The sequence below is a fragment of the Anser brachyrhynchus genome, assembly GCF_964034855.1.
Source record: "Anser brachyrhynchus genome assembly, chromosome: 7".
NCBI classification, from domain to species: domain Eukaryota; kingdom Metazoa; phylum Chordata; class Aves; order Anseriformes; family Anatidae; genus Anser; species Anser brachyrhynchus.
The window spans coordinates 41267549-41277860 of record NC_137701.1 but is presented as its reverse complement, the minus strand read 5'-3'; the positions used below and the strand labels follow the sequence as shown (position 1 = coordinate 41277860).

At 51.0% G+C, this 10312-nt stretch overlaps 2 long non-coding RNA genes across 2 annotated transcripts; one reads left to right on the top strand and one right to left on the bottom strand.

The window, feature by feature from the left end:
- Positions 1 to 1802: 1802 nt before the first annotated feature.
- On the bottom strand, positions 1803 to 9261 carry LOC308197909. The gene is made up of 2 exons (XR_013953426.1): positions 6377 to 9261; positions 1803 to 4092 (listed from the first exon to the last, which is right to left on the bottom strand). It is a non-coding gene; the product is annotated as an uncharacterized lncRNA (long non-coding RNA).
- LOC308197907 lies at positions 4087 to 5493 on the top strand. The gene is made up of 2 exons (XR_013953423.1): positions 4087 to 4547; positions 4730 to 5493. It is a non-coding gene; the product is annotated as an uncharacterized lncRNA (long non-coding RNA).
- Positions 9262 to 10312: the final 1051 nt, after the last annotated feature.

The following is a 10312-nucleotide window of genomic DNA, read 5'->3' as shown; positions in this document are numbered from 1 at the left end:
CATGTGATTTCCTCTCCACCCGGCTGCCTGCAGCCCTGTGACGGCAGCACGCTCCTTTCCGCGCACAGCAGCGGGGAAGCCACCCAGCCACCGAGCCCAGGCAGCAGGGGGGTCCGCGGCTGCCCACGGGGACGCAGTGCCACGCGGGGGAGCGGGGCGGGTGCTGCCAGCGTGGGCACCGTGGGGCTGCACGGGGCACCAGGGGCCCTGAAATGCCTTTGCTTGAGAACAGCAGTAAACGGAGATTCGTCAGCACTAATTGTTAAATCCTTTGCTTATGTTGCATCCATTTGCTGCTATTCCCACAGGCAGTGCTCTGCCTTACCGGGGTGCACAGCATTTGAGCACCTTGCTGTCTGACAGCCCAGGAACCAGGTGTGCAGAAGTGTCACTGCATCAATCCTGCAGCACCCACGGCGAGTGGTGTCCCCGGCGACACTGCTGACACGGGGCTGGGTCCCTGCCCGCACGGCACGCGGAGCTGTCCCCTCGCCCCTCGCTCAGCCAGTGGTGCCAAACTTGTGCCAGCTGAAGGGAGAGCCAAAAACTTTAGATCTGGGATGGCCACTTTTCCAAACCAAGGTTAAGGAGGATGGCAAAATTTGTGTTGAAAAGAGATCCCACTATGTACAGAGAAATGAGCGTTTTTGTAGGAGGATTTGTAGGAGGATTCATGGAAGAAGGAAAACTTCCAACCACAAGAATTATTTGAAGCCAGCTGTCAAATTCAGCCCAGGGCAAATATGAAAAAGGAGAAAATATAAACCAAAAAGATTTCAGCTATTGGATTAATGTACTTTTTAACGGACCATGTAACTTGAAAGACTTTTTCTTGGTCAAATGGGCCATTCAGCCAGCCCCAAACAGCATTTAGTGTCACTAAGAAAAAAAGCCAAGACTTTTCATGCCGGTCCAAACAGGACTGACTTTATGCCAGTTTCTCAGTTCAGCCCCCCCCACGAAAACGCACACTGTTGGCTAAAAATCTGCTTCCTGATCGTGAGACAGCGGGGCCCCTGCCAGGGCCGGAGCGTGCCGTGGCACCACGGGGCTTGTCCCTCTGGCACCACCAGCACTGCAGCCCGAGGACCTGCTGCAGCCCGTGGTGCTCTCCCTGCACGCTCCGGCCCTACCACGTCTACACAGCCATTTAGCCAAGGGGCAGTGCGTGGTGCAGGAACCCAGCTGCAGGGGTGGGTTTTAGCCACGCTGCTTCAACTCCTCGACACAACTATCAAGTACAAGTGTTAAAAGCCGATCCTTGGCAGTTTATTTTAATCGAAGTGTAACGTCTGATCTTTTTTCTTCTAAATCTGGAGGGCTTTCTTCTCCCTTTTCTTCATGAAGGAATGCTGTACAAGTATTAAATAAGCATAAGAATCGACATCTATCTGCCACCTGCTAGATTCCTTGCTTTACAAAGTAAAGACTCAAAGGAGATGAAAAGCTCCATTAATAAGATTATCACCATTCTTTTTGATATCTAAATCTGTGCCACCAGGCCATCCTTCACTGAGCAGCAGATTGCAATCATCACTGAAGTCCCAGGTTTTTGCTTCTGTGCACAAAATTGCAGCCAGTGCTGTATCACTGGGTATATTCCAAACAGTGATGCCGTGTCATTAGCATATTAGTGACAGCAGCAAAAATACTTAAAAACAAAACCGCCACATACAAACAGCATGTGTGCCAAGGGCTACTGGGACAGCAACTCATTCTCACCTCGTTTCTCTAATGAGTCCTCATATATGACATTACAGGAAAACCAAGTGTGAAGTTCTGCAGGCGCTGCTGGACTCCCCTTGCTATTTCCATGCGCTACCTATTTTTCCCGTAGCCTGGCTCTGCGCTGCAGGCAGTGCCAAGGGGCAGCCGAATGGCATCCCGGGCAGGGAGCATCGCCTGGCCGCCCCCGCGGTCCTGGCGGTGCCGAGGAGGGGATGCGGGAGCAGGCCAGCAGTATTTATGGCTCAGCGAGTTACCACGTCTGCTGCGCAGAACTGCTTACACAGGAGTTTTCCCACACTCAGGTTTGAGCATTGTTACTCCTCTGCTTCTAATTTATGTGCAAATTGGGTTTGCCTAATGCATACACTGAAATACATTTTGCTGGAGTCCTCCTCAGTACAGAACCATTACCACTCTTGCGTGTGCATGACTTATTTATAGAAGAAATTTAAAAATCATTGTGTTTCAGTACTTCCCATGTGCTTTTTCTGCAGGCCCCGGACGCAGCCTAGCGCACTGCCTTGCCCACAGCCGGTGGCTCACAGCATGGCAGCGTGCAGTGCCTCCTCCTGCCTGCCCTGACCCACTGGCGCTGCCAGACCCTGCGGCGGGTGCCACGAGGCTGTTTTTGCCTGCAGTGCCCATGGCTGGGCCCGCTGTGACCAGCAGCAAGGTGTCCCCATTGCGCCCGACCTGTCCCTCCCCGCTGTCTCCCACGTTTCTGCACCACAGGCTGTGGGTGTACATGGGCACCTGTCCCGGGCCAGCGCAGCCAGGGAGCAAGCTCCTGACCCCAACCGCTGCCATCATGCCAGCCCTGCTCACTGCCCCCTTTCCTCTCCAGTGAATAGTCCTGCAAACCAGTTCAGCAGCTGCGCAAGTTAAATGGACATCAAAACATGCAGAACACCAGGTCCCACACAGCACACTGCTGTGCGGGGAAGAAATCTTTTCACTCCATCGCTGCCATCCTGGTGACTTCATTCAGGGAGGGCCCCTGCTCTGCTTCCCATGCAGCAGGATGGGTGGGCATGAGAGGGAGAGCCCAGTGTGGCTCCAGGCCTGCTGGCAAGGGGAGAACTAAACCTGAAGTCAGCTGGAAGCAGCAAACACATCCCTTGGCAGTACAGAACGTAAATGCAGCGGCCCTGCGCAGTACAATGGGGACTGATGAGATTTACACCATGGGTGAAGATGCATCCCTGCATGCCTGGAGTGAGCTTTGGCTCACCCCAGGGCTGTGCCAGGGTGCCGGCAGCCCTCCTGGCCGTCCCCAGCGCTGGCTGTCCTGTGTGACTGTCAGGAGGGCCAGGATGCTCAGCGCCACGCTGCTGTGCCAGCTGGGCTGTCACCAGGACTGCATCCCCACGGGCGGCCGCGACCTTTATTTCCTCCCATTGTTTGCGGTGCCCATTCAGACGTTCAATGAACCCGCCTGCACCGCGCTGATAGGAGACGCTTGGTGCTGCTGTTTGTGCTCATGTGGGGAAAAGGTTTTGTTGGCGGCTGTTTGGGGAAGGAAAGTTAAGCACGATGAAACAGTCTGGAACATGCCGAGGAGGTTCCCGTTTCTCCTCGTGGGCAGGGACGGGGGCCTGGTGCCGCCCTCCTGCCCGAGGAGGCAGGAGCTGAGCAGTGCCAGGCACAGGGGAGTTGCACACCAGCCGAGTGCAAGAGTGGCACTGCCAGCGGCACTGCCAGCCGCCGTGCCTGTGCACGGAGAGGTTCTGTCCTGTGGGCCTGACCTGGGCCCCTGACGTCGGGTCTGTGTGAAGCACCAGCGCGGGTTTAAAAGGGCCACAGGGAACAGCAAGGACTGCAGGCAGGGAAGCTCCAGAGGATGATGAAACGCGCTGGAATAAATGGCCTCATTCAGAGCGGCGCTCAAAAACACCGCATTGATCCGATGGGCTCAGACAGCCTCTCAATAGCAGCGCGCCGTGGCATCCTGCTGAGTTCAAAAGATGGTCTTGTCTGGTCTGAAACAAGGCCTCTTAGACATTGCCGTCATTCAGGACATCTCAGAAACACACACTCCTTCGCCCCCTCCTCCCCCTCTCCCTTCTGGAAACTTTCCTGTATAATTCCTCCCTTCAGGAGCAGAGGAGGGTGGGCGCGGGGTCCCGGCCCTCGCGGCTGCTCTCAGGGACTGGGCCCGCGGCTGGCCGGGCCCTGGCCCCTGGGCGCCGCAGCTGCTGCTCTGCGGAGATCTCCTTCGTGCGGCGGTGGCTGCCGGGGCACTAATGCTCTTCCAGGTTATTTCACTGAGATTTCTTTAAAAGCGAGGAGGAGTCTCGGGGAGGTAAATGCGACCTAATCTGTGCTAAGGTTTTCAGGAATGGATTCCGCCTTTTTCTGGGAAACCTGCACAGTAATTAATCCGGTCAATACACAGACATATCAGAGAGGTTTTGTTATGCCAGCGCTATAGGGATAGGTGATTTGCACAACCAGATTTTGCTGCTTTTTACCATGACAAAGGAACTGGGTTCATACAAATAAATCTGTAGCAAGACCACACACAATTATTAGGCTTAATACCAATTGTCCCTCATTAATGTTTCAGAGGAGTGATTAGCATTTTGAGGCAAACAAGGTGTACTTAGTTAGTGGGACGCGACCCAGCTGTCATTAAATTACATCTATGATTAATGATCTTCAGAGGCAGAGAGCTTAAAGTTTGGGCACTAATGAAGAGCTCAGAGGGAGGAGAAGCTGGTGCCCGGCACTGGGACAGCCTGAGGGCAGAGCCCAGCTCCTCGGGGATGTCCCACATGGGGATGTGGTCAGGACAGGCTACACAGGGAGGCTCTCATGAGGTAAAACAGTCAAAGGCTCTCAGGACGTTTCCTTAAACTAAAATGTATTGTAATGATCCTAAAGCAATAGCCCCGGCAGAGAGCAGATGCCTCCCATGCTGGTTGTTGCTGTGGCATGATACAGACGTGACCCTGAGAGCACCAAAGGTGATCCAAACATAAACCAGCGTGTTTCTTCACAGGTTGGGATCGCGGAATCGCAGCACCATTGCACAGCCCAGGCTGGAAGGGACCTCGGAAGATCACTGGGTCCAACCTTCCCTGGGAAAAGGGATCCTAGATGAGATTATCCAGAACCCAGCCCAATCCCATCTTGAAGACCTGCAGTGATGCTGATTCCACCACATCCCTGGGGAGGCTGTGCCAGTGACTGCTCTCACTGCAAAAAAATTCTTTATTGTATCAAGAAAAAACCTCTCCTGGTACAAAGTGTACCAGTTCATTGTCCCTTGTCTTCTCCGTTTGGCTCCTTGGGACAAAGCCTCTGCCCTCTTTGTAGTTACCCCTGAAGTATGGGAATACTGTGACAAGGCTTCCCCAGAGCCTTCTCTTCTCCAGGGTGAAAAGACCCAACCCTGTCAGTCTTTCCTTATAGCGCAGGTTCTCCAACCCTCGGATCATTCTCACGACTCTCCTTGGGACTCCCTGTTCTCATCTTTTCTGAATTGCGGGGACCAGAACCGGACACAGTACTGCAGGCACGGCCCCAGAAGCGCTGGGAGGAGTGGGATGCTCGCAGGTTTGCAAGCAGGGCACAGTACTCCTCTGCTCTGACCAAGACAGCCCCCCCAAAGGGGGGTTACATGTTCAAAACACGGTGTCTGGGGGTTGGCAAGGTCGTGTCAGATGCTGGAGGAAGACGTGCCCCGCAGACAGGCTTCGTCAGGCGAGAAGCCGTCCACCTCGCTGGCCTGCCAGGACCGGTGCCTCCAGCTGGTGGGGCAAGTTCTCGGAGTCTCCAAGTGCCCCAGTTCCTCACAAAATGGTATGGTTTATACAAAACTTCATAACTTACTCGGCAACTTAAAATTATTATTAAAAGCGGTTGAGGAATTACAGCACAGAAAGTCATTCTGTAACTGGGGATTGTGTAAACAGTGGAGGCCAGGAGTTAGTGTCATGAACAGACGTGGCCAACAGGTCCTTACAAATGTTTAGTATTTAGAGAAAAAAATGTTATTTTTGCTGCCAAAATTTAATTTAATTAGGGATTGTTTGGGTTTTGTTCTTTTTAATGTGGTTTGTTTGTTATCTTCATTGAGAAGCATCATTGCCATGGTAACTGCCAGGCCGCGTGTGGGGCAGCATGTACACTTTAAGTGGCGCACAGGGTGCGGCGTACCCATGGACGTGTGTAGCCAGTATGCCAGAGGAGGACAGGGGGAGATCCATAACAAGAGCACTAAAAAGCCTTGGAACAAATTAGGAAATGTTATTTGTCTGTGCAAACAAGAACGCTTTCTTGGCCTTCCTTAGTTTTTCTTTTTTTCTTTTTTTTTTTTTCTCAACACTCCTACGTAAGCATTAAAAGAACAGAGGGAAAATTAAATGAAGCTGTGGGAAGAATGCTGAGTTTACCATCTGATTTTGATTTGGGATATTTTTGTGGAAATAAAAAGATATACATTTTTTTTGATTTTTGTTTTTCTTACACTTAGCAAAACAATCAAGATGCAACATTTGGCCCAAAAAATGTTCGGTAGTGTGTGCCCAGTAAATTTGCAATGGGAAAACAAGCTCAAAAATGCTGCTTTTTCCTATTTCTGTTGGTTTTGTGGGAAAGAGAACGTTATGTGCACTACGAAAACAGCAGAGATTAAATAGCTTACCAGAAGAAAAGGAGGGCGTTGCGCAGGTTTGCTCTTGGATGGGCAGAGGGCTCTCCCCGCAGCGAGGTTTTGCTGAGGCCAGGGGTTTGTGTGCACAGCGTGGCGAGGCCGAGGGTGGCAGAAAACACAAGGGTACGGTGGAGACCTCCAGGGCCGTTGGTGTGGGCCATCACTGGGGCTACCTGCAGCTGAGCACCCAGGTGTTTTCTGCCCAGAAAAGTCAGTCTGCAGCTGCTGCGAAGTTTAATTAAATGCACAAGCTTAGTTTATACCTTTTTTACCCCCACTTATTTCTATTGATTTATCTGGTTTCCAGCTGCAGATTAGCATAGCACTGGCCTGATTTACACTCCCATTGCTTTTAAGAGTATTACAGTTCACAATATCATCCATTTAAACATGATGTGATACTCACCGGGCTCGTTCTTCCTGCCACTGAAGTGAGTGAAAAATTTGCCATTGACTTCAGTGGATCAAAACCTTAATAACTAATTTATAGCTTATTATATTATTAATATTTGAGTTCCTTCTAACACGTCCTAAGTTACACCTGCTATTTGAAGGCGTGCTGCTGGCACTGCTCAGTGCTCCCTGCTGCTCGAGGCTACAGGTTTGCACCGAATATCACTTAAATTGTGTATGCTTGCTTAAAACCTTACTTCATGGTACGTGGTACACTGGCGCAGGCTGCCCCGAGGAGCTGTGCCTCCCCATCCCTGGTGGTGCACAAGGCCCGGCTGGGTGGGATTTGGGCAGCCTGGTCTGCTGGGAGCTCCGTGCCATGGACTTTGAGGTTCCTTCCAACCCAAACCAGTCAATGACTCCATGCGTCTGCCTCACCTTCCTTTCTGGTGTCCACACCGCTCGCCAGTGCTGGGGCTTTCCTCTCCCCTCCTGGCCCCTCAGGGGAGGAAGTGAGAGGGAGGAAACCAAAGAAGGCAGAAGTGAGCTCCGTGTGACCGGGACTGACCTCCAGCTGAAAACGTCATGCCGCTGCACAAGGCTCATGTGGTATTTGCACTCTGAGGGCACAGAGTTGCTGTCACGTCAAGAAACGTGGGGAAGTGTGCGCTGCTCGCTTCTTCCTGACTAGCGGGAGAGCCGGCCGCATGCAGTGCTGATGCAGCAGGCCTTGGCTGGAAACTCAGCGCTCCTCCCGAACGCTGATCAACCCAACCTTGGCCTCCCCGGGGTCTCCCTGTGAAGTTACCCACCTCAAAGGGCTGGCACCAGGAGAGGGGCGGCTGGCAGTGAGCCGGCGCCCGGCCCATCGTTACCCGCAGCCCTGATGTGACCTGCACGCAGCGCTTCTGCTGCAGCGCAGCCGGCACGACACCTTGTCGCCACGAGATCTGAAGCCGAGAACATGGCATACCTTGGACACAATTCATATCTATTATTTAAAACTGTCCTCTTCACAGAATTAATTAACATTTTTTTTTCCCTCAACACTGCAGATCTAGTAAGAAATCTGGCATTTTGACAGATGAATATGGATATTTTCCTATAGAGACATAACTGGGGGGGGGGGAGCATGGGCTCTCATTTGTAAATTGTTTAATAAAATTGTACCTGGCAGGCACCCAGGAAAACGAACGGTAGGAGAGGTTCATGTGGTAGCTGCTGTGGTCGAGACAAGGGGCTACCAGAGGCACCGGCACGGGGACGGCCCGGGGGGCAGGTGGGTGCCACGCTCCATACGTGAGGCCGAAGGGCAGCGTGGATCCGGCTGGGGCAGGAGTCACTGCGTGCGGGATGGGAGCTGGGGCTGTCTGCACGCTCTGCAAGGACAGAGCTGAGCCCAAACCCCACCTGGCAACGCTGGCACAAGGAGAGAGAAGGAATAACAGGCATGAAGGAATACATTCAGGCTGGAAACAAAAGTCCCCAGCTGTCAGATGTGGAGCCATGTGGCAGCATGTACAACTGAAGGGCAGTAAGGGAACCGCCTTCCCACCAGGTCCTGTGAAAACCCCGGTGCAGCAGGAGAGGCTCCTCACTGTGAGCACCTCCATGCCCCACAGCAGCTCCCAATGCCCAAATTGGCTCAGGAAGGGTTGGAGGCAGCCAAGCAAAGGTGGAGTGGAGGCAATCACAAAGTTCAGTCTCTCCAAGTCCAGCTCCAAAAGCATCTCTCTGGTTTCACCGCCTCCGAACAAGAAAAGCCTGTGCAGGAGGTTACAGTTCCAGCACCGAGTTGTGGTGGTGTGTATGCCAAAGCTTGAATTTCACCAGCCACCTTACTCCAAAAACGCATCATTAGTGGGACGGACACAAAAACACTGGGCAGTGGCAAAGCACAAGTCATCTCCTCCACTGTGGGTATGGCCCATAATAAGTCACGAGAGACAGAATAAGATATGAAGGTCACTCACTTATGCATGGAAATAAATTATATTATACCATCAACTAAGTTTCTTCAGCCAGTCATAAAGCAGAATACTGCTAAGTAATTTACTCGCAAATGATGGTTATAAAACACTCACACTCCAACAAATCAAATGGCAGCATGCTACCCAAACCCTCGTGTCGTACCCACTGGTGAACAATGAAACCCCTCCGGCCCCAGCCCTGGTGATGCTGCTGACGCAGGCTCCTTGTGCCTTGCCAACCACCAGCGTGTGGCAAAGCCTCGGGCTTCGTGCCAACGTTGCGTCCCTCCACTGTGCGCCTCTGCGCCACGCTCCAAGCATTTAAAAAAACATCATAAAAGTAAAAATGACCTGTTCCTGTCCATATAGTAACTTACCACTTCTTATTTGCAAGTCTGAGAAGTGACTCATCTTGCTTATTTGCAAGATGAAATTATAAGGTGGATGAGGTTTTTGACACTCTCTGGGCACCCTCATCACCTCTTGCCCAAGACGCAGAAGATGCTGCCATCCAAAAACACCCGATGACCACACTCCCAGGTTTTGCATCCCACTCAAAATTAATAAAGCTCCAATCTAGTCTACAATCTCAAACTACTTCTACAACATGCAGTCCATCCAGAGCTGCCAGCGTTGGTACCTACACCTAAAACAAGCACGTGCGGGCTCCCACAGACTCTCTTTGGGGATGTAGGTAAAGAGGGAGGCATTATTTTCTCTTGCTTTAAAGCCAAGCTCAGCCTCCAAAGTGAAAACCACTCTTCCAGAGACCTGAGCATGGCCCTGCTGGTGCCTTGGGGCACCTGGCACCTGTTGGCAATGCCCCGGGCACAGACCAACTTGTGTGAGGATTTCTTTCTCCTGACAAAAGGCATTTCATATGAATATTTTCCTTCATAATAAAATTCAGGTGTTGTTTTTTTCTTCTAGAAAACTGGATATGATCAAACTTCTGCTAAAAATAATAAATACGGGTTATTTTGTGAGGCTGTGTGTTGATATGAGAGAAGCATAAAGCAATACCTTCTTTAGCATTTATATGTTTAACATAAAGGAGGAAGCACACACATACCACATATTCTTAAATAGAAGGTGAGGCAAGGCAAAACTAACAAGTGTTAAAATAACAGCGCAGAGACTACAGCATGGTTATGTTGCTGAGAGGGTGGAAGCAGCCTCTGGAGTATAATAGGTTTTAAATTGGAGGCCTCTACTTAAAACCCAGAGGAAATAAGAAGGGTCAAAAAGGCGAAAATTGCACAACTGTTATATTACTTTAAAAGACAATCTAATTTCTTCTTCAGAAATTGCCATGTTTTTTGGAAGATGTCTTTGACAAAAGATGTCACAATTCAGGTCCATTGCTGAATGAAAGAGTGGTCAAGAACCCAGAATTTTATTCAACTTAAATGTTTCTGTGAGCATGCCATAAAGCCGTGGCATTTCATAAAAATGATTTGGTATAAATTGGGGAGGGTGGGGGTGGGGTTGAACTCAGGAACACAAATTGAAGCAGGAAATATCTGTTCAAGGCCAGTGCTATGCGCTCCTACTTAGAAGATAC